Source organism: Aedes aegypti, chromosome 2 (genome assembly GCF_002204515.2).
Source record: "Aedes aegypti strain LVP_AGWG chromosome 2, AaegL5.0 Primary Assembly, whole genome shotgun sequence".
In the NCBI taxonomy this organism is placed as follows: Eukaryota; Metazoa; Arthropoda; class Insecta; order Diptera; family Culicidae; genus Aedes; species Aedes aegypti.
Window position 1 is genome coordinate 290,747,386 of NC_035108.1, and position 27,446 is coordinate 290,774,831.

General features: G+C 34.5%; 1 protein-coding gene and 1 pseudogene across 2 annotated transcripts in view; one reads left to right on the plus strand and one right to left on the minus strand.

Annotated features, from left to right (window-relative positions):
- Nucleotides 1-27,446, plus strand: part of LOC5569176 (prolyl endopeptidase FAP) — a 576,755-nt gene that overhangs the window by 129,544 nt on the left and 419,765 nt on the right. The window lies entirely within an intron of this gene.
- Nucleotides 8,815-9,875, minus strand: LOC5571784 (annotated as a pseudogene).

Here is a 27,446-nt window from a genome sequence, read left to right on the forward strand (position 1 = left end):
CTAAAAGTAACCAAATAAGAAAGCAAAACAAAACCTAATAGGAGCCAGGAGATAAGAGTTTGATTTTTCTTAGCATCAGAGCAGACGAAATTACGACATATATGTCTGTATGTGTTTTTCTATAATTCTCTCTAGGAATTTCATTAGAAATTCTTTCAGATATTTGCTTAAATGTTTAGACAATACTCCGAAAGTTTCTAAAGCATTTTATTTAGTTGATATTTTGCAATGAATTTGTCCACGAATTTTCATAGAGTATTTTCACAAGAATTTTGTTTAGGATAACTCAAGAATTCAACTTGGATTTTCTCAAGGAGAACCTAAATTCCTCAAAAAAAAAAATGTTTGATGGATTTTTCAAAAAAGTCCTAACTGCTCCCAAATATTATCCAGTGATTCTTTTAACGATTTCCTTGGGAAATCTTTTAAGATTCCCAATCAAAAGTTTTTCAAAAATTCAATCAATTACTTGTCGAGAAATTTCTATGGATTTTCAATAAAATTGTCATTCAGGATTTATAAAGATTTCAACTAGGAATTTCTCTAAGCTTCAGAGATTTCTTTAAAGATTTGAGCAGTAATTCTTTGAGATTTTCTCAAGCAAGTCTTGACAGATTGTTTTCAGGAATTCTTGCAAGAATGCGTATAGGGAAATGCCAAGGTTATATTGAAAAAAAAAAAAGAAAACATGAAGTATTTCTAAAGAGGATCAAAGTAACATCTGATAGAATTATGTGAGTTTGAAAGAAATTCTTTGAAAAAAAAAATAATTATTTTTGGATTTCTGAGAGAACACGTGGATGAATATTGAAGGAACAGGCAGGATTTCTCGAAGTAATAATAATAATAAATAAATCCCAAGCTATTTCTTTTTTTTTAACTCTGGAATAAAGCTTTATGGATGTCTGCGAAGGAAATTCTGTAGAAATGTAACAACTGAAGAATTTAGTTGAAGTAAAATTAACATCTGGAGGAAATTCTAGGATAGTTATTTTAGTGGAGGTAGTAGCTTTGGAATTCTCAAGGATTCCCTAAGGTAAATTCCGAAGAAATTCTTCTAAGCATCCTTTGAAAACCCGCTGGAATAATTTCTGGTAGAATTGGTAGAAAAATCACTAGAAGAATGTCTGGAGAGATCCCTATAGGGGACCCTGAAAGTATTTCTGTGAAATTGAGTAGTTTTTTTTCAGAAAAAAAACTGAAGATACTTGATGCTTGTGTTTCGTCGCGCTGAAACTCCATCAAATAGTTTGTATGTATATTGAAAAGATGATATATAATTAGGTAAATTTATTTATGTAGCTTTGTGCTGAACTTTTTTGTTGAATCGTGGGTAGGACAATCCTTTCACTGTCCTACCCAGGTGTTTTTTGCATAGTACATATCCTACCTGTCCTACCCACTTCCCGCGGCACTGCCACGAAGTATTTAGAAAGAATCCTCGGAGAACTTGAAACCTTGGAGAAATTCCTGGAATCTCTGGAAAAAATCCTGAGAGAATTTTTGGAGCAATTCCAGATGGAATCTCTAGAGAAACTCTCAAGAATTCTGAAAATATTCCTTAAAAAAATAATGGAAAAAAATCTCGAAGGAGTTTTTTTTTAAGAATCTTCGGTGGAATTTCTGAAGAAATCTCTGAAATTCTAAAGAATTGCTGATAGAATCTCACGAGAAATTCCGGAAGTGATTTTTGAAGGTATTAAAAAAAATCTGGAATAATTCCAAGTGAACTCTTTGGATGGCATTTCTGGAAATATCATCGAAGAAATCGCTGAAAGAATTCCTGGAAGAATCACTGAAAAAATTCCCGAAGAAATCTCTGAAGAAATTTCTGAACTTAAAGGAATCTCCTGAAGTGGTCTCTGGAGAATCCCTGGTAAACCTGGAAGAATACCTGAAGATATACTTGGAGGTTTTTTCGAATTTTCTTAAACGAATTTCTAATGGAATCCCTGATTAAATCCATGGAGGAATTCTTCATTGAATTTCTGAAACAATCTGTGGATGAAATCCTGAAGAAATAACTGGCAGAAAAGGTTTGCTAGCCAACAGTCATTTTTGATTCACACTTTTGAAATTACTGTACATCATTAGGGTCCATCCATAAATGACGTAGCATTTTTTCACATATCTTTTACACCCCCTTCCCCCCTCATAGTATTTAGTCAAAAATGCTGTTAACCACCCCCCTCTTGAAAAATACGTACCGTGAGGGCCCCTAACTCTGCGCAGCTCCTAACTCTGCGCACTTTTACCAAAATCTGGTAAAATACTTAAATTTTTGTTTACATTTTTTTTCATTTATTGCTACAATAGTAATAAAAAAGTACGCGAAGAACTTTCTTGACAAATTTACGTTTATTACTTTAATAAAAAAATAAAATAGCTTTAAAAATATTGAAAAACGTCCTAATTGACTGCCCGTTAGCAAAAATGCTAAGGGAGTACCTCATCACTTAAGTCATTTGAAGCAAATTAAAGATAATATATTTCAGATTTTTAGTACGTAGGCACTAGTTTATTTATCGAGCAATCATCACTGGTAAAGTGCAGCTTTTTTTTATGCATTTTCTTATTCTTCTTAAGTGCGCATAGTAAGGAACCATTTTTCAACTATGCTCCTTACTATGCGCAGCAGTTATAAAACGTTATTTTCAACAAACAATCAGAGGTCGATATTGAAGGGAACCATCGACTTGTCGACACCATCGTGATATGGAATAGAAATGCTTTGGAAAATGGTTTGAGGGGACCATCATAGTGGGGAAGATTAAAAAATGACGTCCATCATATTTTAAGGATTTCTACATTCCGTCCCCTCAATCCCTGTTGCGATTTTTTTACAGTACCTAATACATGCATTGTCACATTTTCATAGACTCTTCCTCCCCTCAATGATGGACGTAATTTTTGAATGCTCCCTAACCATGCAATACAAATTATCCAGTAATGAAACATCGAGGTTTAATCGTATTTGCTATATAGAAACGCCCTTAAGTACTGTTATTGATCTGCAATAGGAATCGTTCATTAATCGGACCCGAACCGAACCAAAGAAAATTTGGTTTTTATATTTTCTAGTGAGAATACATAAACAATCCAAGCTAATTTTCCTTTACACGCCTAGGGTGAACGAAAAAAAAGACGTAGTTTGTACCCTTTTTGTATGTTGGTTTAGATTTTAGAAAACTAAGTTAATTACATGTTTTGGAAATCATATACACCCCCATTCTTGTTTACGTTCGAATGCGCTTTTGATCGAAAACTTCGCATTATCGTTTACGCTAGCAAAATCAAATGGGCCATGGATTCGATCGAAAGTTGGATCCACCGTAAACAAGAATAAGGGTGATAATGATTTCGATTATTTTGAGAGTTGCACTTAATAGCATTCATTAACAGTAACTATCATGGATTTAATTATAGATAAAATTCACTTAATGTTAGAAACATTCCACGCTCCACTAGGGACGTAATGCCGGATAAAGTAAGAAAATGAAGATTAATTCAGAGTTCAACTGCTAGTAATGCTTTTAGTAAAAAAATTTAACTGTTATAAAGAATTTATCGAGTGCGCAGAGTTAGGAACCTAAATGCGCAGAATAAGGAGCATTGCAAAAATGAGTGCGCAGAGTTAGGAACACGGACACCCTTAAGAAAAAATAAAAATTTGCAATAAAAATCATTACTTAGTGAAGCTTTTACATTTTTTCCCTTATACATAAGATCAATAAGTATTTGCTCTAAAAATTTCAGACTATTGTGTTTAGTTTTCAATTAATTACAGCTGTTTGAAATTTGAAAAGCCTTAACTGCGCAGAGTATGGGGCCTTCACGGTAGCATATCAAGCACCCCCCTCATATTTATTTTTTGTTTTCCTCAGCGATTGGGCGATAAAACGAAACATTAAAATCCGGAAATTCAAATCAAAGTTTGATATTACCTGATATAAATAACAGATTGAAATATCAGGATTGCCTGACGAATGAAAGTTTGATATACCGTAGCGCTCAAAAGTAAAACAGTTTAAACAAACTTCCTTCCTGTTCAAGTTACTTAATTTTGGTATCCAGTTTATACGGGTTAAATTCAATTTGTAATATTTTGCTGCTGTTACCGTGAAACCCTAAGACAATTGAAATGTAGAAAAAAAATGTAAAAATCATTGCTAGGATTGATAAAGTTAACATCAATGAGAAAGCGTTAAAAAATATTGTGTAATATATTGAACAGACATTTTGTTATATTAGAGGATTTTTCTTTAATTATTTGTGCCTTAGAAAAAGATTTTCGTGAATATGATCAACAAAATTCCTTAATTAGTAATGGATTTTCGTCATTATTATCTAAATCCAAACCATTTAGCAAACAGTGGCCAGATAGAGAAGAATAACACTTGTAATATTTGAAATTTTTAGAAAATCTTAGCGATTTTTATACAAATTTTCATGTTTATTAATATTTCAACTAAAATATTCTTACACAACTCAAAATAAAACAATTAATAATTTATTAATAATTAATAATTCCATGAAATTACGACTGATTCAGTTTTCTGAATGATTGGACAATTTCGATGACACTTGAATTTGATGTCCTTTTTTATCCAGGCTTTTTCATCAAGAGCATTGATATATCAAAATAAATCGATAAGTTGATTGAGTGGAGATCTGCTGCAACATTTAAGGAATAATTCATCAACGTTGTTATTTGGCTGAAAGAGCATTTTGTATTTTTTGTAGAAATAAAGCTCCAACAAAAATATGAATAAAACTGAAGCGGTTGATTCTAAGTCTTGTTAACAAATGAAAAAAACAATGTTTTCCAAGTTGATAAAGCATCAACTTCTCATTAACTTATTGAACTTTTAATTTGTTTATTTATAAATAAATTGATTTAATATATAATAAACTTTATAAAATCTGTTTGTTTGAATTTATCGAGAAAATTTTAAATTTGTTGGAAAGTTTCTAATTTTATCATATATAATAATGGAGCGATATTAAAACGAGTAGTGATAAAATCGAGAAACTACTGTACTGCAACACTTGAGTGGCAGAAATTTCTGGAACAATTCCTTAAATAGTTGAAAAATATGTTCATGTAACTATGCAAAAACTCGGAGAAACGATTATTGAAAAATTTACTTAAGCAATACTTGAAATTGTTTTTTGCAGAAACATCCTAGAATCCTACGTAAAGAATAATAGAAAAAATTCTGATGGCTTGTTGATTATAATCCTAAAAAGTTTTTAAACAAAAAAAAGATTTTTTATAGATCTTTGTCTAACGATGGCGATCGCTAACGATTCAAAACGAATCGTTATCGATCGCTATATAAAATCACTGACTGGATGACCAATTACATGTTCTGGAGAAATTGTGAATAAATTTCTTGTGGAACACAAAGAAATATTTGGGGTAATCCCTTCATTCTTTGATAGTGCACTAAGTACACATGTTGAGTATGTTAGTATATTTTTTTGATCGTTCAAATCGTGCTCAAGAACATAATAAACGCTATAAATACATATGGACAGGGATCTCATTTTACCTCAAAGAATTTCTTAAAGTGTTTCCTGTTATTCAACAATAAATTCACAACCTGTTCCAGTGGTTTCCCCAGGTTTTTTTTTAATTTTTTTGGGCTTCTTGGACCCGATAGTAATAGATAATTATAGCTTCAGAAAAAATGGCTATTTTGCACAAATAGCAATTACTTAAAAACATAACTGCTATAAATTTTCCAGGCGTTTCCTCTAAAACTTTCCAGAAATTTGGCTAAATAAACATCATATATTTATCTATTTATTATGTATGATTATAGAAACTTCTTTATAAATTCATTAAAATGTAATACATAAACTTTTCCAGATTTTTTTCTTGGTATTTCGCAAAAAAAAAACTTCAAGTATCTCTGCAATACAGTCAACTCTCCATAACTCGATATTGCAGGGACCATCGAATTAGGGAGGTATCGAGTTACAGAACACAAAACCAATGCAAATGCGATCCAAGGGACCATCGAGTTAGCCATGAAAACCAACTTTTACTATGGGGCTCTGCACTGTTTTGATTTTGTATGGGATTTTGACGTTTACTGGCCTTGTTGTTTACAAATTTCATGGAGGGTTGAAAGAGATAGCATGATGTTTGTGCAAAGCCCCATGGTTCTCTAACTCGATATCGAGTTACGGAATATCGAGTAAGGGAGAGTTAACTGCAATTCTTCTAATTCTTTTAACGAGCTTTAAACACTTGAAAAGTGTGTGGAATATTCCTTACTGAGTTTTCTGAATTATGATTCTCCGAGTCACTGGAAGATATACCTGATTGATCCAGGGAGAATTCGACAAATGAGAAATTTCAGGATTGATGCTGGAAGAATTGACTGAAAAAAAACTCTTGGTTAATTTATGTAGTTTAAAAAAACTCCCGAATTATTGAACGAATTTTCATGTGTACCTAAAGTAAACCCTGGAATGTATTATTGAAGAATCATTATTCATCAGAATGATGACCATTCATTTGCGTGTGACCTGTACAGTCAGATTTCGTTATAATTTTCAAAACACAGCAACATTCCCTCCCCTTGGTTATGCGACCTTGCCGCGATGGGAGGGCATAATCCATTAGCCCATATGATGGAAACCAAAGGCGTAACCTGTAGTGGTGGTATCACATTTTGGCATTTTTTGCTTAAAGCCGCGTCATAATTCATATGGCATAGACGCAATAATATCTCGGATGTGATCCAACGGACATTCTGCGTCATTGATAGAATTGATGCCCATTTCAAATAATTAATCTATTCGAAGTGGACATTAATACTATTGGTGACGTTCAGTTTGCCTTTTGCTAACCAGAATGATCCGTAGCCACTCTTACTATTAGCTAGCTAGATACATCGTTATCATATACGACGTAGGGAATAATTAGGAACTCTTAGGAAAATGGCTAGTAGATTCACTGAGTAGAAATAAGTGGTGACAATCTTATTTTAATATGGTTTTTACATTGCCATAATAAGAAATACCTCTTTTGTAACAGCGGTATAGATAATCTAATTCCAGCTTCATTTTCGTAAAATTTACAAGTAGAAAGTAGGCGTTGTGAAGCATTGCATTTGCCACCGAAAAGTGAATCTTGTAGGAGACTGTAATAGAAGCCTAAGGTAACTTTACTCTTCAATATTCACTATAAAAATGACTATGGAAAGTAAGACGCTGAGATCGATCATTAGGGTACACTTGCTAGTTTCGAATAATTGTTGAACAGACAAGGAAAGCGACTTTTTTCTTTAAGGATATATGAACGTAATGACCAATAAATACTTTTAACAACAAAAAATGAAATTAACTGGAACTACTACTAAACAGCCTAATTTTGTTAAGACTTGACGACACTTGACATTTAAGACTCTAATCTTACGTAAAAGACAATAGTAATCAGAATAGCACTTGAATGACAAATTATTCAAATCCATTTCGACTAGACAGTATTAGTAATGACACTACTACACTACTATTTCAAACAAATTCTGATGGAGCTGCTGATTTTCACAATGCTTCCTTTTCTCAGAAGCAAGGGAATATGGGTACTTTTCAAAAACTACCACGTCACAATACTAATAAAAAACAGTGTTCATGTGGGCGCCATTGCCTAGTCCGTCTGAGTATTGGTCCTGGTAGTAGAGGGAAAACTTGGCAAAAGCCAGACCGAGGGTTCAGCCTTGACAAGTTAAGCTGTCAGGCAGCTCCAACTGAACACCATACAAAAAAAAAAAAACAAAAAAAAAATTCAAAACACAGCAACATTGCTTTCCTTGAAAAAAAAAAAAAACATTATAAAACCCCAATGCATAGGGTAAGGAGAGGCAAGATGGGTCACCTAAGGAAAGGACCCCCTTATCTTCCCATACAAAAAGAATTGACTTTCTTTTTCTGAAACATTTCACACACTAATGAGCTATGATAGGTGAATGAAAAGTATGCTTGAACGATTTTTTAGAACTCAGAAGCAAAATGGGTTAACCTTAGCTAAATTCAATTTTTCTCTGAACAAATATGCAATACTCATACTTTTTTTATGCTCTCCTAATTTTTACATACCTATTGACTAAACAAGAACAACAAATTAACTAAAAGATTATTTATTTCGAAATCCTGACTTTTTATCATGATGAACATATATCATTTATAAAATATGTGTTTAATTCAAAAGCAATATCCTATGCATTTTCATAACGACGTGTAACTTCCACCTTTGTTAAGCGAAGTATGTTACAAAATAGTCTTCCAGCAGAAAATAGAAAATTTTAAAAATTTGGCTCCAAAAGTCAAGATGATCTACTTGCCCCTTTTCCAATAATAAGTCGATTGTATCTAATGTTTCGCTTAAGGCACTTAAGATTTTACACCATTAAGCTACGTATGCTGTTCAGCTCAAGAAAAGTAAAAATTTCTGCGGAAAGAAATTTTCTACAGTGAGCCCCATTGGAATTGACATTTCCTTTCAACTGCGTACTGCGATCAAATAAAAATGCTTTTCTTGAGCATTTCTTGCAAGAAATTCCCTACGGATCGAGATAGGCGATTAACTTTTCTGTTGAAAGTGCATACTTCCCATTATTTTTTACAAGTAACAAACGTAAAAAATAAAACGAGCAGGTGTCTCTCAAGTAGCTAAACGTTAGTCATTTAATTAAATCATTCGTGTCACCAAAATATAACTTTTGCTTCAAAACATATTAACCTACCTTGCCCCGTGACCCATCTTGCCCCTTCGTAACCTACAAACTGAGTTTAATGGATGTATAGACTCAGAGCAGTTTATTCATCTGTACATGCAAATTTCATAATCAAAAATTTTATTTTTACTTTCTTTTTGGAGATCGCTCCTACCTGCACTGCACTCGACGTAGTGGTCTTCTTGCGCCATCCATCGCTTGGGGTGTTGAGCTTGAACGGCCACAGGAAGTTGTTGCCCTTGCGGAATGTAAGTCCGGAAGTGTAGATCTGATACGCCAGATCCACGACGCATTGCATCTTGTAGGGGTAGCCGGTGCCCAATTTACACTGATACACAAAGTTGTCGGTGCTCGGAATGCAGCTTTTTCGGTGCTTGTCGAATCCGCGCTTTTTGATCAGGTAGCGAACCGATTTCAGCGTCGGGTTCCCATAGCTGAAGTGATGTACCGCTCGGCAATGCGCATCTTGGTGGCTTTGTTCAACTTGATGAATGTGGCGTTGTTGATCTGTCGCAGTCGGAACAACTGCAGCTCTTTGCAAATCTTGGGGGTGACTTTATCGATGCCACGGGCACGTATGAAGAAAGCAGCATTCGGCTTGGCTGGAATGCATATGTTGATGGCCTTCTCGCCCATTTCATGGCCCATGCGCAGGCCGCACGAAATAGTTATTGTCGTCAAAGGACCAGCGACCAGATGACGACGCTTTTCAAGTTGTTGGAACGGCTGATTGGCTTGAATTTGGATAAACACCTTCAGCCGAAATATCACTGTTCAGTATTTATCGAATGTTAATAGTGTATATTATTAGTTATACTAACCTTTTAACTGAGAAATATTGCCGGAAATATTGGGAACAGCTTGAATCTCCGACGCAAAAAAACTCTTTCTGTTTTGTTTTGATTTTTTTTCCTTTTGACGTTTGTTTTTTAATGGCTACACTAGTGTGCGTGTGATCAAAATTAAGCACGTAGCCACATTTTTGTTAATCTCGGATTTTCTTTAGTATGCCAAAATCGGCGTACTAAAATTAATACCGGGATTAAAATCGAGGATAATATCGATTGGTGCTTAGCAAAATCGAGGATAATACTTGATTGGCGTATTAACCTCGATGGAGCTTATCACCATAAATGTCATTTCGTCTGGGTCGATGCTTAGCGATGCTTCAACCCAGGTGAATTGACAAATAGAAATAAAATTTCCTGCAGAATGAAAGAGAGGCAGATAGAAAATAGTCATAAATTACTAAAATTTAGTCATTCTGTGACTACCCGTGTTTCTGAGTGTATAGCAGAAATTTCTGCAGAGATTTTTATGGGTATGAAAAAGGAATATTTTCAATAATTCTTGCAAGGATACCTCGGAGATTTTTCTATGTAAGAAAATATCGGAAATTAGGTATCGCTGTATAATGTTTATTACCTTTCACATTGTTGTAGTATGTTGTCAGTCGTAAGAACTGTGAAAATAAAGACTATTGTTTTGTTTAATTGTTTGCTATGGTTTGATTATCAATTTTTGATATTGCTAAATCAGCTAATAATATGCCAAAAAGTTGAAGCACATTCAACATTTCGATGGTTTTGGAAGGAGAGCAAACATTAAAAGGCATCCTGCAAGCCTCCAAGCAAGCAATCAGTGATTTGATTGTGACACTTGCTCGATTATGAATCATTAACATTAAACAAAACTTCGCATTCTGATTGCACTCTCGATTCAAATTACCCGAAAATGAGTAAACACATGGAGATGTTGACTACGCTAAAAGTCGTCCCGTGCCATGGGCCTGGTAGTATCCGTTAGTTATTGATTTGCTTTCGGCCGATTCCAACATCGGCCGGAAAATTTTAAAAACAAAACACCGGATTCAAACCGGCACATCTGTTCGCCATAACAATCTCCACAAAACTGCTCTTTGGTATGACGTTACAGTCATCATTCCGTTCGACTCATTCCGTTGTCAGTCATACACTCTGAACCGAATATAGTAAATATGAGGTTATCGCTTGCATTACACAGACACTTTAAAAAATTATCATGCACCACTTATCGATGCATACTTAAATCAGAACAAATGACATAGTATTTATTTAAAGAAAACCCAATTCTTAATCTACTAACTCTAGCTACCACAATTGTGAATATTTTTGTAAGGTTTTTAAAATAACATTTTAAAAGCATGTAATTTTCTTACGAATATCAGCATCTTGATATGTATTTTAACTCCCTCTTGGCACCAGATTACATTAGGCTACGATTCTGATGTATTCCCTAAGATATATTCCTGCACTTAACTATGTAATCACAAATGATCAATCATTGAACTTGAAGTCAATACTCCGAATTGATGACGTGAGTAGCTAAAATTTTCACAATGCTCTCAACTAAATTGAATTGCGAGCATTGATGTATCGAGCCAGAAGGGCAGAGCTGTAGCGATGGATCTCCGAAGAAATCATTTATGCTGATTGGCCCCAATCAGTTTGATGTGTTCCAATAGTTTAGCATAGAGCGCAAACATTTGCTCTGCTGCTGGAGGTGGAAGAGATTTTGGATAGATGAATCGGGTATCCATTTTGCTGTCTTGGATTTTCTCCTACCGAAATGGGCAATCAACTTGAAAGATAACTTCCTTCAGATATGAGCTTACATATGGAGTGGAAGAAAGTCTGATGAAGCATCGGAACGCAATTCTTCCGCTGGTATTAGATTGATATAGGTGGAACGTTTTACAGCTTATCGTAAAATTTTCCATCGAGACGATGTGACTCGAAGATGTGCTTTTTTAATACCGTAGGAAGGAAAAGGCCCAGGAGAGTAATAAAATTAAGAAAATTATTTCGCCCTAGGTTGAAATTCATTGGCTTACTTCATAACTGTGGTGTAATTGATTTAGCTCGAATTCATGGGTGCCACTTCCAGAGTGTAGCGTTAATTTTATGGACTGACGCTTAGGGTATATCCATCTTTTTGAAGTTTTACGTACATACAATATGATGAAGTTTGGGATCCACAAAGTCGAATCGGTAAATATGCAGCTATTCAGCAAGACCATGTTCTTATTTTAGGCACATCGTTTTTTTCTTAAAGTGCTACTTTTCAACTAGATTCTATTTTAAAGTTGCATTAGAGTCAAAACTGATACTTGTACAGTAGACGAAACTAAAGTAAAACAGACAAATGTCTGCGATCGATTGTATCCATTCTCGATTCGCTTGTTATTCCCAATTAACATAGTATTTTTCCCCTGAGCAAAATTATTGGCAATCATACTGGAGAGCACCCGAAGACGAGAAGCTGTGAAGCTAATCGATACCACAATACTTGGCATGGCAGGTGGAAAAACACAGAACTAAAGACCGGCACTGCAAGGATTAATGGGAGAAATGCTAATTTAAGAACGATAATGGTATTTATTTAAAAACGGAACCATCGCTTACAGCCAGTGCGGGCACGTCATTAGCTGTTTATTTACCAAGGTGTAATCGTAAATTTTTCGATTGCTTGCGTAGAGTAAGGGTGCGGGGAGAATTTATGCTCTCCTAGCCGTTTCTGCGCTGGTACTGACTTATTAATGAATGGAGTATGGATAAATTCAATTTCCGCTCATCAGTTAAGCGGAACATCAGTGGCACGTGGCTTAAGGCAATTGGATTTGACCTAATGTTGACATTGAGTATTTTTTGGTGAAAGGTAACTATAACCCTCTAATACCCAACCCCGCCTTTAGACGGGGTATTCTTCAAAATGTTGTGTATTTCATCGTAGCTCGGAAATCAGAATGATTTTATTTTTGGCTCATAACACGTATATAAGAGAATCTTTTTATGTGATATCTGGAGTAATTCCTTGTTATTATAATCTGGAAAACTTGAAAAAATATACAGCAAAATTTCTTAATTAATATCATTTATCTGAATAATTCTGTGAAGTTCCTTGAAAAATTCAAATCAGAATTCATCAAGAAATTGCTAGGATAATATCTCAAAACAAATCACTGAATAAATCTTATGAATAATTTCCTGGGGAAGCCTTATACTTGGAGACGTTAGCATTGGTGAAAAATTCGGTATTGATTCCAGAAGGAAAATTTTAATCTCTGGAAGGATTTCAAAGAGAGTTCTAAAAGGCGTTCACGAAGGTTTCTCCATGCAAACTTTATGATAAGTCGTAGGCTGTCTTTCATCAAGAATTTCTAAAAAATATGAGGAAATGGATTCTTGAGGAGATTATTGAAAGACTAAATGGAGTAATTGAAAGCAAACTCCCGAGAGAGTTATCAGTACATATTTCTTAAAGAATATCATTATGGGTTACTGAAGCCATCTGAAAAAATAGACAAAATTTACGAGAATCTTATAAAAAATTGGAGTGTAGTGGAAAATAAAAAGGGACCCCTGGAAGGCATTTTGGGCACATATATGAAATTATCCCCTACTGAATTTCTTGATGAATTCATTTCAAGCTAACTTAACGGATACTTGGTGAAATCCTTCTAGTTTTTAAACTTCCCTAACAGATTTTTGACAGATTTCACGCAAGAACCATTGCGGATTGTTGATAAAATCTTCGAATAATTGTTGGTAATATCTTTGGCAACTAATTTTAATCTTCATCCAGCCAACATACTTTTGCATGCTGAAAAACACACTAAAACCTGCATAACTGCTCTGTATTTTGATGAATTTTGCTGAGATGTCCAAAAGTTCCCGAACACCTTTGCCGAAAACACCAACCTTCTATAATGATAAATCTTTGAGCTGTTTAGTAGAATACCTATAAGTAGATGAAAAAAAACGAATTTACTACTATACCATTTAATTCCACTAGAGTTTTTATCCTTTGACTCTAGTACACGACACTGAAGACGGCCTTACAGTTGAGGTCGAAATACGCGTATCTGTCAAAGGATACAAACTCTAGTGGAATTAAATGGTATAGTACTAAATTTGGCATTTTCATCTACTTACGAACCTTCTAGCTCATCAGGATCCTGAGATATCCGATGAAGGAAAGCTGTGTCCAATTTGTGTACCCCAAGACAATCCGGAATAACTCCGGAACCACTTGGACCATATCTCCATACCTTTCAGACCTCAACCCTCTTATACCCAAATTTTTATTTTCGATCTATATATCATTTTTAGTTATCTAAAATCCTTCTAAACATGTTTTGAGCAATGATTTATTTTTATTCGCAAATCTATGAATTTTGGTTTTTGATTTTTGAACATCCCTATCCTTTTTCATTTTTTCTTGAAACCTCTTCTAGTTAATGATTTTTGCCAAAAATAAAAATTCAAATTTTTACAGTACTTTTAAAAATATTAAATTTTCAATTTTTTTTTGTATTTTTTTATTTTCCATGTAATTAAAGGAAAAACAGGTTTGACATTATATAATACTACCACGCTCTTAGTCTGTGATAGGTTTATTGTAGAAAAATGTAAAATGTAAGATTTTGTATATTACACATTAAATGAACGCCAGGCATTTGTAGGTTATATAAGAATGCAATTTTTCAAACAATTTAAAGAAATACAAAATAGTTTCAAAAGTCATAAAAAAACTTTTCTTATGTACGTGTTATGAGTGAAGGTTTAAGCAAAAAATAAAATCATTTTGATTTCCGAGCTACGAAAAAATACACAAAATTCCAAAGTGTAACCCGTCTAAATGCGGGGTTGGGTATTAGAGGGTTAAACCAGAAAAGTTTTCCAGGAACTTCTGAAAATTTCAGCAAAATCCATCAAGAAACAAAAAAGTTTTGCAGGTTTTAGTGTGTTTTTCAGAGTGCCAATGTTGGCTATATGAAGTATGTTGGCTATATTATTGTGGCAATCCAAGTATTCAAATTTCATTCAAATAGTCTATCATGACGCAATTTCACATAAACATGGATATCTTTAAAATTCAAACAAAAAATTCACCTCTGTAGCAAACCTGTTGATTTTAATTGTCATAGGGGAGCGACAACGGCTCCTCCCATAATAGACGAGAAAAGCAACATAAAAGGGGCTGTCCTTTCCATGGGACAACAATTTTTGTTTGAATGGTTTTTAAATGTATTAATTTCTCATATATTTTTGGTGAGTAAAATCAGATATTTCTGGAGTACTAGTAGTATGAAGAGTTTCTAATCCCGGGAAGAACTTCCTGGGAAATGAGATATTTTCGACTTGAGATTTACGAATCAGGTTTCTAATGAGTTTGCTCTCGCGAAAGAGCTCATTGATTGAGAATTGAGTGTGAGTTTAACAACACTGGCTCGAAGACGAGACTCAGAGGGCAAACCGACCTTAAACTGATCTTAAACCGACCATAATCACCTTATTGTTTGTCTGCAATCTCGTCGAGATTCTGTCCTCAATCTCTTCTTCCTGAGATAATCTTTTCATACTTGTCTCGTTCACTAATGATTCGATAATTAGCATATGAAGGGCCACTCCATTATTGATACTTTCTTTTCAAGACCTCGGAAGATTTCACTAATGGATCATGAGACGTATCTTCATATGGAATGCTTTATAATGTGTATTTAAATACATCTTTCAGGAATTTAATAAGCCGATTTTTCAGAACTTAACTAGGAAACAAATTGAGAACTCTTTCTAGGATTATAAAGGAATTTATATGAGGATTGTATCAAGAATTGTTCAGTGCGATTATTCTAGAAATGTTTTTATTGAGTGTTTTTTTAGAAATTTCGCAAGAAAAGGTTCCAAGACTCCATCAGAGTTTCATCATGAATTGAAAGAAAAATCAAGAGAGATTTCTCCAAGTATTATTTTAAATTTTTTGTAGGGTCTTCAATACAAGCTTGCATCTGACCCGAAGAAGACAAAACTACCTGTCCTATGGTTTTTATAGAATCATTACAGATTTTGTTACTCTTTGTGAATTTTTTTTCCAGGAAATATGTTTAAGTTTTGGTATAAGGAAGTTGAAATAAACAAATATTCTACGTCGTTGTGCAACGTATTCAACACCTCTCAAGTACAACACCAGCACTAAGGACTGTTCATTTTATAAAGTGGACATATTGTTTATGCTATATCTTTTTTATTTGTTGGTAAAGTCGTAATTAGTTTTCTGTGCATCGTTCAACTATTATTCTACAATGCTATGGAAATATAAAATCTTATAAAGTGCTTTTGGTTGAAGAGCTAAATAGTTTTTCTAGAAACTCCTAAGAAAAACTGGTCATCATAGTTAATCATTATTTTTCGTATAACAGAAATCCTTATTTTCATGAACAAATTCACTAAAGTGACTAGATATACACTATAAGGACTTATCCTTTATGGCCAGATTTGCTGATAAACCGTCCTTTTACTCCCAGAAAATAAATGAAGTAGGAAGCGTGTTAAAATTGGTTTGAATTAGTGAAGAAATTATATTTTTATAAATGAGAGCTAAATCGTGAGTTTTAACCGCATTCTTGAGTATAAATTCTAATTTTTATGGTCGTTTTATTGAAAAATCTCATACTTTTAAAATCAATTTCGCATATATATCGATCTACAGCAAATTGTAGGCGTTTTTCTCCAAATATTTTGATCAGAAATCTTAGAAAAACATATTATGGAAATAATACGTGGAAAATATATTCGATTTCATTACAGCAGTGTGGCCAATTTTGATGTTTGTTTTTGTGCTTTGAGAGGCCTTCTGAAAATAAAACATTAGTTTCTATATGGTACTCTAAATGTGACGTTGGGACTGAATAAGTAACTCTATGTAGGCAAAGGTTATTTTTCATATCATTACTTTATTTGCACTTCCGTCAGTCCGTACTTTGAACATATAATTTAAACTCATATCAGTTACTGAAAAATTGAAATCTTCAGAAAAAATGGTGAAAAATGATTTTATGATATCTTATAAATTGTTGCTCTAACTATAACTTGATATTTTGCAGCAGGCATTGATGATGCTTTCGAAGAACGAGCCTTTTTTGAGAATAAAAAATGTAGAATGTCAAATTTTCCAGAAAATTTATAATAATAATATAGGATTTTGATAACTTCAGCTTGAGCTTGAGCGTGATTGGCCGCTCGTGGTTGCTACTCCAGTATCGCCAGATGAGCTGCACTAACACAAGAAATCAACCAGATGACTGCTTGGGATTAACAGACACCCTCAGTGTATAAGTGCTGGTGATCTTTTATTTTTTAGGCACTTCTACTTATGAAGCAGAAGCAGTAGCCATTAGACCACCAACCCGCCTATTATAATGATCATTGATTTTGATAACCTCCGAAAATCGACCATCATGAATGTTGTGCTTTAATCGTGTGAAATTTAATTATTTTGGTGTATTTTTTATTATCAACATTTGTCGAACGATGTACAGAAAATGGATTGCGATTAAATAGATAAATTAAAAAGATATTGCATGTACAAGGTGTCCTTTTTATAAAATGAACAGTATTTTGAAAACAAAAACATCCTCTTTACGGTAGTGGGATTCGATTGCGAGAGGGGAACCAAATGCCCAAAGTTATCAATAAGCCGTTAAAATCGGTACCTAGTCGGTTCTGTAGTTGACTTAAATGCTTGGCCAACAGGGCTTATCGGAACTATATAGTGAGTATGGGCCAGTTTTGGCGAATTATTCGGCTGATAAACGGTCTATTCGTTCCGAGTCTCTGAAGCTAGAGATGTCAACATTTTATAACTCAAAAAGAAAAAAAAATGTTTTGTTTATCTTCTGTACTTTTCTATCTTTCTGTGCTTCTCATCGAAGTCTTTTTTTTTGCATGATGAAGGCTCAAACAGATGTTCCTGAGGCTTTTATTAGATGAATTTCATCACATTTTCAACTGATACATTGATGCAGTGATGATTTGTCCTTTTACAAATTTAAAGCAAAGAAGGTTTGTACTATTTGTATTTTCATCCAGTATATGAAACAAAAGTGGAACGGACCTGGTATTGTGGTTAGAACATACGCCTCTCACGCCGAGGATCTGGGATCCCACCCCGAGATGGTCACTGAAAAAATCAGTGACAACTTCCTTCGGAAGGGAAGTAAAGTCATTGGTCCCGAGATGAACTAGCTCAGGGCTAAAAATCTCGTTAATAAATATAGACAAAAAAAATTGGAAATTGAATGAATATGCTTTGATGGAGTATATCTCGATATAAACCACAACACGGCTCTTTAATTTATTCCGCATGTTTCCCTTTCCCTTAAATTGATTCCAAATGAAAAATTCTTTTATCAGGAACGATACGAAATAGAGGCATGGAACTCCTCAGTGTTTCAACAAGGAAGCACCAAGCAAGCAATAATATATCCGTAGATTCAACAAGTCATCAATTTCTTCATTTCATCCTCTTCGGAATAGTTTATTTTCCACAATCATTCAGAGTGCATTTTTGCCAAATTTCGTCATCGCATCTAGATTTGTTTTGTCTGAAATCTGTGTTGCTTTTTTTTTTTTTTTTTTTAATTTCTTTATTAGTATCATTCCAAACATTACATTCATTTCTTATATCTAGGTGTTCTGTGTTATTTGACAACACTATCATCCTAATTTGGTAAAACAAATTTAAGATTTAATTAACATTTTGTTAACAACATATTACATTTCATTTGCCGTAGCAGTTCAGTTTTTTTACAGGTGAGTTGATTTCACCTGCTTATAAGAGAAAAAAAATGTTTTTAATATACTTAACCTAACTTAACCTAAACATATAACGCATTAATCGTGGCAATAGAAGATTGTAACGATTTTTGCCTGAAATTATTAATGATTGTATTTGACATTTGTTCCAATGTTTCAACATTGGATATTCTATGTAACTCATTGGTACTATACCAGGGAGGAAGCCTCAGAATCATTTTCAAAATTTTATTTTAAATTCTCTGCAGAGCTTTCTTTCTGGTATTACAACAGCTAGTCCATATTGGTACAGCATACAACATGGCTGGCCTGAAAATTTGTTTGAATATCAACAGCTTGTTCTTAAGACAAAGTTTTGATTTTCTATTAATAAGGGGATAGAGACATTTTACATATTTATTACATTTGGCTTGAATGCCCTCAATGTGATTTTTGAAAGTTAAATTCTTATCTAGCATGAGCCCTAGATACTTAACTTCATCTGACCAATTTATTGGAACCCCTCTCATCGTGACAACATGTCTACTTGAAGGTTTCAAATAAAGAGCTTTTGGTTTATGTGGGAATATTATTATTTGAGTTTTGGAAGCATTAGGAGAAATCTTCCATTTTTGCAAGTATGAAGAAAAAATATCCAAACTTTTTTGCAATCGACTACAGATGACACGCAGGCTTCGTCCTTTGGCGGAGAGGCCTGTGTCATCCGCAAACAAAGATTTTTGACATCCCTGAGGTAGCTCAGGTAAGTCAGATGTGAAAATATTGTATAATATTGGTCCCAAAATGCTGCCTTGAGGAACACCAGCTCTTACAGGAAGTCTTTCAGATCTGGAGTTCTGATAATTAACCTGAAGTGTACGATTTGACAGATAACTTTGAATTATTCTAACAATGTATGTTGGAAAATTAAAGTTTTTTAATTTAACAATCAAACCTTCATGCCAAACACTGTCGAATGCTTTTTCTATGTCTAGAAGAGCAAGACCAGTAGAATAGCCTTCAGATTTGTTGGAACGGATCAAATTTGTTACACGCAAAAGTTGATGAGTGGTCGAATGTCCATGGCGGAATCCGAACTGTTCATTAGCAAAAATTGAATTTTCGTTGATGTGGGCCATCATTCTGTTCAAAATAACCTTTTCAAAAAGTTTACTGATGGAGGAAAGCAAACTGATTGGACGATAGCTAGAAGCTTCTGCAGGATTTTTGTCTGGTTTTAAAATTGGAACAACCTTAGCATTTTTCCATTTGTCAGGAAAATATGCTAATTGAAAACATTTGTTAAATATATCAACTAAAAATGATAAGCTACTTTCTGGAAGTTTCTTGATGAGGATGTAGAAAATTCCATCATCGCCAGGAGCTTTCATGTTTTTGAATTTTTTAATAATAGTTCTCACTTCTTCCAAATCAGTCTCCCAGGCATTTTCGAAAACGTTCTCTTGATTGAGAATATTTTCGAACTCCTGAGTAACTTCATTTTCAATTGGACTAGTAAGTCCTAAATTAAAATTGTGCGCACTTTCAAACTGCATAGCAAGTTTTTGAGCTTTTTCGCAATTAGTTAGTAATAATTTGTTTTCCTCTTTCAATGCCGGTATTGGCTTCTGAGGTTTTTTCAAGATATTCGATAATTTCCAAAAGGGCTTAGAGCCAGGGTCCAATTGAGAAATTTTATTTTCAAAATTTTTGTTTCTTAATTGAGCAAAACGTTTCTTGATTTCTTTCTGCAAATCCTGCCATATAATTTTCATAGCAGGATCGCGAGTGCGTTGAAATTGCCTTCTCCTCACGTTTTTTAGACGGATCAAGAGTTTAAGATCATCGTCTATAATCACGGATTGAAATTTTACTTCACATTTTGGAATTGCAATGCTCCGGGCTTCAACAATGGAATTTGTTAAAGTTTCAAGAGCATTGTCAATATCAAGTTTAGTTTCTAAAGAAATGTTAACATCAAGATTGGAGTCAACATACGTTTTATATATATTCCAGTCGGCTCGTAAATAATTGAAAGTAGAGCTGATAGGATTGAGAATCGCTTCTTGGGATATTTGAAATGTAACAGGGACATGATCAGAATCAAAATCAGCATGAGTAATCAGTTGGCTACAAAGATGACTAGAGTCGGTTAAGACCAAATCAATCGTAGATGGATTTCTAGAAGAGGAAAAACATGTGGGGCTATCAGGGTATTGAATTGAGAAATATCCTGAAGAGCACTCATCAAATAAAATTCTGCCGTTGGAATTACTTTGAGAATTATTCCATGACCGATGTTTGGCATTAAAGTCACCAATGACAAAAAATTTTGACTTATTGCGAGTCAATTTACGCAAGTCAGTTTGGAGCAAATTAACTTGCTGCCCAGAGCATTGAAAAGGCAAATAGGCAGCTATGAAAGTATATTTACCAAACTGTGTTTCAACAGAAACACCCAAAGTTTCAAAAACTTTAGTTTCAAATGATGAAAACAGTTGATGTTTTATACGCCTATGAATGATGATTGCAACTCCCCCACATGCCCCATCAAGTCGATCATTACGATCAACAAAAAAGTTAGGATCTCTTTTGAGTTTAGATCCAGGTTTTAAATACGTTTCGGTAATAACTGCTATATGCACGTTATTAACCGTAAGAAAATTAAACAGCTCATCCTCTTTACCATTCAGAGAACGAGCATTCCAATTTAAAATATTTAAATTATTATTTGGATCCATTAGAAAAACGTAATCCAATAACAATTTGATTTGTGAATTTTACACCTACTTGGACTGCTTCAGTCATAGTGGTGGCTTTGAACATTGCATCAATCATTAGATTCAATTGTTCAGTTAGAAAATTAAAATCAGAGGCAGACATGTCATGTGATTTCCCATTGGAATTTCCGGTAGACGAAGAAGCGGAGTTACCTATGGCGGTAGGGCTTTTTCCATTTGATTTGAAACAAGTGGAATGGGTACCCATGGATCGAACAGGGGAGGGGTTCGAATTTCCTGCTACGATATCGGCAAAGGATTTACCGTGGGTAGATACATTCGAAATAGAAAGATTCGAACGGCTACCCGACGGATTAAAATTAGTTTGTGAATGAGCATGATTATGATCTTCCTGATGGGTATGATTCATGATCAAGCGATCGTTAACTGAAAAATGAGCATTGTTCGATACTCTACCAGGCAAATTCCGGAAACGACCGTTATCGTAACGGATATTATCTTTCATCTGCCTGGCACGAGCCTCAATGACCTTTTTGCGTGAAGGACAATTCCAAAAATTGGACTTATGGTTAGCCCCGCAATTACAACATATGAATTTGGTGGTATCTTCCTTCACTGGACAGACGTCTTTGGCGTGAGAAGAACCTCCGCAAATCATGCATTTAGCATCCATGCGACAATTTTTTGTACCATGACCCCACTTTTGGCACCGACGGCACTGAGTGGGGTTCTGGTAATTTCCTCCAGGTTTCTGGAAATGTTCCCATGTCACACGGACATCAAACAAAAGTTTTGCTTTTTCTAAAGCTTTAATATTATTTAGTTCTTTTTTGTTAAAGTGAACTTAATAAAATTCTTGAGAAAGCCCTTTCCGAACAATGCCAGATTGGGTTCTCTTTTTCATAATGATTACTTGGACTGGGGAAAATCCAAGTAAATCATTTATTCCATTTTTGATCTCTTCAGGTGATTTATAGTCACTTGAGAGACCTTTCAAGACAACTTTGAACAAACGTTCAGTTTTGTCGTCATAAGTAAAAAATTTGTGCTTCTTCTCTTCAAGATGTTTGAGAAGAAGCTCACGATCTTTAAGAGTTTCCGGCAAAACGCGACAGTCTCCTTTCTTTGCGATTTGGAAGGAAACCTTGATTCCCCTAATGGAGTTCAAGATCTCCTGCCTAAATCCCCCAAATTCGGAACAACTGACCACGATAGGCGGCACTCTTTGCTTCCTCACTTGAATCAAAGAGCCTGGGCTAGAGGCTGCTTCGATTTGGTGTTCGGAAAATTTGTCTAGAGCATCGAACTGATTGCTCATTTCGATACAATTATTCATTTCACCCTTGGAAGAAAGTTCGCATTCCGGAGAAACGTCCTTTCTTCCATTCTTGCCACGTGTAGTGACAGTTTTAAAACCCACTTTTTTGGAAGGAAGTAGTGAATTCAGAGATTCACCCTTCCTTTTGTTTGTTGTTGATACCATGTTTAATTAATAAACGAAAGAAGACGTGACCTTCGAAAGGTTTTTTCCCAAGACGGTGTCCAAGAAGGATTACCACCGCTAGCTTTCGCCAACGGGTCCAACGAAAAATCGAAGGCACGGGTCCAAACAAGGATCGTAAAGGGATCAATAGTAGAAAAATAGTACTGAAAAGTACTGTTTTAGTAGCACTGAAAAGTACCGTTTTTAATTTTAGCACTGAAAAGTACTTTTTTTGTAGCACTGAAAAGTACTGTTTTATTGCTTTAGGTAGTTTTTAAGAAAACTTCCAAGAGCAGAGAGAATTCGTGTACGCACAGCACGAAGGTACGATGCGCACTGCCTCTGTGTTGCTTTAGTCGACATAAACGTCACGCCACAAAGCCGTTAATAGCAATTGACAGCCGTTGTATACTGCTTATAGGCACAAGGTTTACAAGCCCTGTAACATGGCGTCCTATACCCATATATGGCTTATATCAGAGCTTGAGTAACACAGTGCCTACAAGAATTTAAAAATGTTTCATGATGCTGAACTAAAAAACCGTTAAACAGCCCATTTACCGTTCATAACAGTGCTTAGTGGTTCACCTTTTTTAAATTTTGACGCATTATGATTGAAATAGAAATGTAACACATTTAGTTTTTTTTTTTATAAATTAAATGGAACAAATTTAATTTTTCCAAAAATTTGTAAAGTCATTTAGACATTGATAGAAATAATCAAATTTAATTTATACTCCTGTTGGGTACAATAATCAAATGTAGGAACATTTGATTTCTATCTGCACTAGTCTTGAAATTGCAATGTGGTAAGGTTGTGCCCATACTTTTTGGGATACCCTATAATCAAACCCGTTCCAACTCGTGACATTCCATTTTTATTTATATAGAAGAAAGATGATTATGAAGAATACAATTAAACAGGGCTTATATGAATTAAACAGTTATAAAAGACATAGGAATAGAACTGATATAATCTTGATTCTCTTATTGATATTTTAAAAATGTAACATGTTAATGTCACATACATGCATTTAAACCATTTGTGGCCGAAACTATATTTTTTTTACTGAAAAAAAAAACATTTCAACATATGGGGCGTCAAACGTGCAACATTGGACAGCACTCTTGCGTGCTACTAAATACGTGCCTAGAGCGTGTACGCAAATTTTACCAACACCCTCAGCTGGCGTCGCACCGTCGAACGGACATCGTAACATTTGCGGTCGTTCATAAATGGTGCCCATGTGTTTACGAGCCAATCGAGCATCGTTAAGTAAATATTGGTAATTAAATTTTCATTGGTACCTACCTAATGTAACCACTTACCCGTTGCGAGTTTGAGTTCAGTGTGTAAATTATGAATGTATTCATCGATATACGAGCTGTGAGTATTCCGGTTGATCACGGTGTAGAACAAATTGAAACGAAGCAAACATGGGTCATGAGACAATCTTTGTGTAATTTTGGAAAAGCAGCTTTCCAGAACGACAGGTGTTTTCAGTTGTCCTTTGCTCGGCTTACAGAGTAATTAATCGATCCGGTCATAATTTTAGCATCATGAAAGAACCCACGACCCTCAGCTATATCTTTGTATAGATTTTATTAAAGTAATTTCAAGAGTTAAACATTTTAACTTACAAAATTCCAAATATTGTTCTTAAGGAAAGTTGATTAATGAGACCACCATCGAAAAAGAACCGATTTATGATTGATGACCAGCATAATCCCATCCAATGAAAGAACGAAACCAAATTTATCATACGTACCGCGCCATTTCTCAGTATCATCCTACCCGGTGCCGTTATCTGCGCTTATCATTCGACACACAGTCCGTGGCAATTTTCTCACGTTTCCATTCCATTAAGCTCCTCGATGTAGAAGTTGTTGAACGCGCGATTGAAAAACTTTTCAATTGGATTCTTGTCTACACTCAAGTGTCAACCCGGGAAAAACGAGCCACCAACAGGAGTCTCCACTAAGGGAACTCAAAAGCAGGCAGCAAGTGAACGTATACTTGAAGAGGCATCAAAAGACATGGTGCTTTGAAAAGTAGGGAGAATGAAAAACCAACGATTTTCCATAAACATTGCACTCTTGTTCTTTAGTTATGGCTCTACATTACCAGTGAAACTTATTCTGCCGTCAACTTTGAGTACTGTTACAGTCGCTGATTTAATTTTTGTTTGTGTCAGTTTTATTTATAATCTAGCTTTACATGCATCATTTTCTTAAAATTGGAAATATGATTCACAAGTTCAATTGGCAACTCACAATGTCATTGCATTTAAATGATAAATGAATTCGTACTTAATGTTAACCTCGACGTCTATTAACATTGAGTACTTCTAGAACCTTTGAAAATTTCTCAAAAAATATCAAAACTGCTTCTTTAGAAACCTTGGAAATGGTTTGGAAATCTTATAAAATTAATTTCTTCAGTAAATCACACATGGTAGTCTTTAAAGGTCTCTCAGGGGACTATAAGCCATCTGAAGAAATCATAAAATGGAATATATAATTTACTTGGATTTTCCCCAATCATTTTGAAAAGGATAATCAAATATGGCTTTCATCGGAAAGGGCTTTCTCAAGAATATTATTTAGTACACTTAAACAAAAGTGATCTAAATAATATTCAAGCTTTGGAAAAACTAGATTAATGTTCTATATTCTTGCGAAATGACAACATCTGTAGAAACCTGGAACCATATTTTTGAGGCGACTGTAACTCCTATTTAAAATGTGAATTAAATTTGATTTCTAATAATATGTTTTACTTTTTGTTACAGGTAATTTCCACAACAAACATTGGAAACCTAACGTAAGCCTGTTAACCACAATGCAATCTTCTCAAAAACCTCAAATCTCAATCAAAATTAAATTCAATTTACATGCATCCCGTATTCTACACATAAAAATTTCATGCATACCTCAACAAATTGTCAATCCCACAGGATCATTTACCGTACCGCAAATCGAAACGAAAGCTCCTCTGTCAGAGTGCACCGAATAACTCTCACAACCGCTCTACGCAAAGGTCGCACATCCAAATTGCAAACGTTATAAATTTTAGATTAAAATAGTTTCCTCTCTCTCCATCCAGGTGTATGAATTATTCAGTGTGCATTTTCCTCACCCTCACCCAGTGATCCCTCACAATGTCATGTAGGAAATCTGCTGCTCGGTGCAAAGTGTTTCTCACAGTCAGTGTCATGTTATCACTCCTAGCGGGCTGAAGTGGATTATGGTGCACATGACACGGATGATGATGACGCGTTTTTTCCTTGCCTCGGAATAGCTTGTCATCATAGCTTCAGCATAAATTCTCCGTTCTTTCTCAAGCTGGACCATTTTCAAATGCTCCCGCGTGGTCTTGCTGATGTAAACTGTGATCACAGTGAGAGGCGCTTAGCAAATTCATGCATTGCGGTATACATTATCATACGGGTGAAAAGTATTTCCATAATGTCGACAAAAATAACATATATGATTAAACTTAATTTCATTTTTGCATATTTATTTATTACGAACTTATTAGTATGTTAAATTTGATTATTTGCCATCTTCCCGTTAGGATCAAAACTTGGCATTGAAAATTGTAGAATATTGTCAAGCATATTGATCAATATACGTCTCAAATATTTTGCTTGAGGTAACAACGAGTGTGAATGCAAGTGAATATAGAGTAAGGTGGGGCAAGAGATCAATCTCAGTGGAATAATCGAATTCTGAGAAATAAATTTAACAGACAAACTATAAAAGTTCAATAGAAAAAAATACCACCGTGTAGAGCTTTGATCTCGTGACTACAATTTTGGTGAATAAGTTTATGTCTGTATGTGTATTTTTATCTATTTTTAGTCATACAACAGACAAACAGACGTAACAGCTAGAAAATTTATCAATTTGAAACATATTCCCGTGCACATTTACGCCCAATGCTAAAAATACTTTATTTGGCCAACCGCGAACTACTGTAGGTGGTGGTAGTGAGAAACCATCAAACTTGACAAACAAAGCGATTCGAGCGCCACGAGTGGCCCATCGGTCAACAACCAAATATAAGAACTGGACGCTATTCTGCTGTACGATGAAAATAATATGAGTGATACGTATGTTTGTCTGTGGTTATACAATACGAATTTAAAATTGATTTAATAAAATAAACTTTTGCCCCATCAGTTTGGCTAAGATCGCAGTAAGCTCTGCTTGTGACAAGTCGCTCTTTTATTTTCTATCACAATAGTTTATCTGACATCATTGGTGATTATATTTATTGGAAGCCGTCATAATAATGATTCACCATAGATAATGTATTGGAAATATTTCAATTACTAACCTGTTTCATTAACTCAAGACTTTCGAAATTTGTTTCCAGCGACACGCTCATAGGCAAAGTCAAATTTGATCTGCAATTATTGCATATAGGTTTTTCATGTTTATGAATATTTTTCTTTTTCAATAAATTAAAATTTTGAAAATTCCCTTGTCAATGCTCTGATTATACAGCGTAACAAAAATGACATTGTTGCGTGTCTCAAGGATCAAATTATGTGTCTCTAGTAGATTTGGGGTTGCTGAATCTGGTTCCATTCTCAGAAATGTTCCAGCACGTCACAATTTTTAGCTACAGGTCGCCAAAGTTCTATAAAACACTGGTTTTATTCATGTTTACATGAAATTTAAAGTACAATTTGTCAAAAAATTTTGTGATCTAATCGGCCAAACATGCAAAATAGAACTTGAACTTTCATTTTAGACATAATTTGATTGAAATTGCGCGATTAAATTTCGATTAAACCGATTTTTTCAACATGCTTGCAGTCTCCATACAAAATTCTTCGTTTCTTCTATA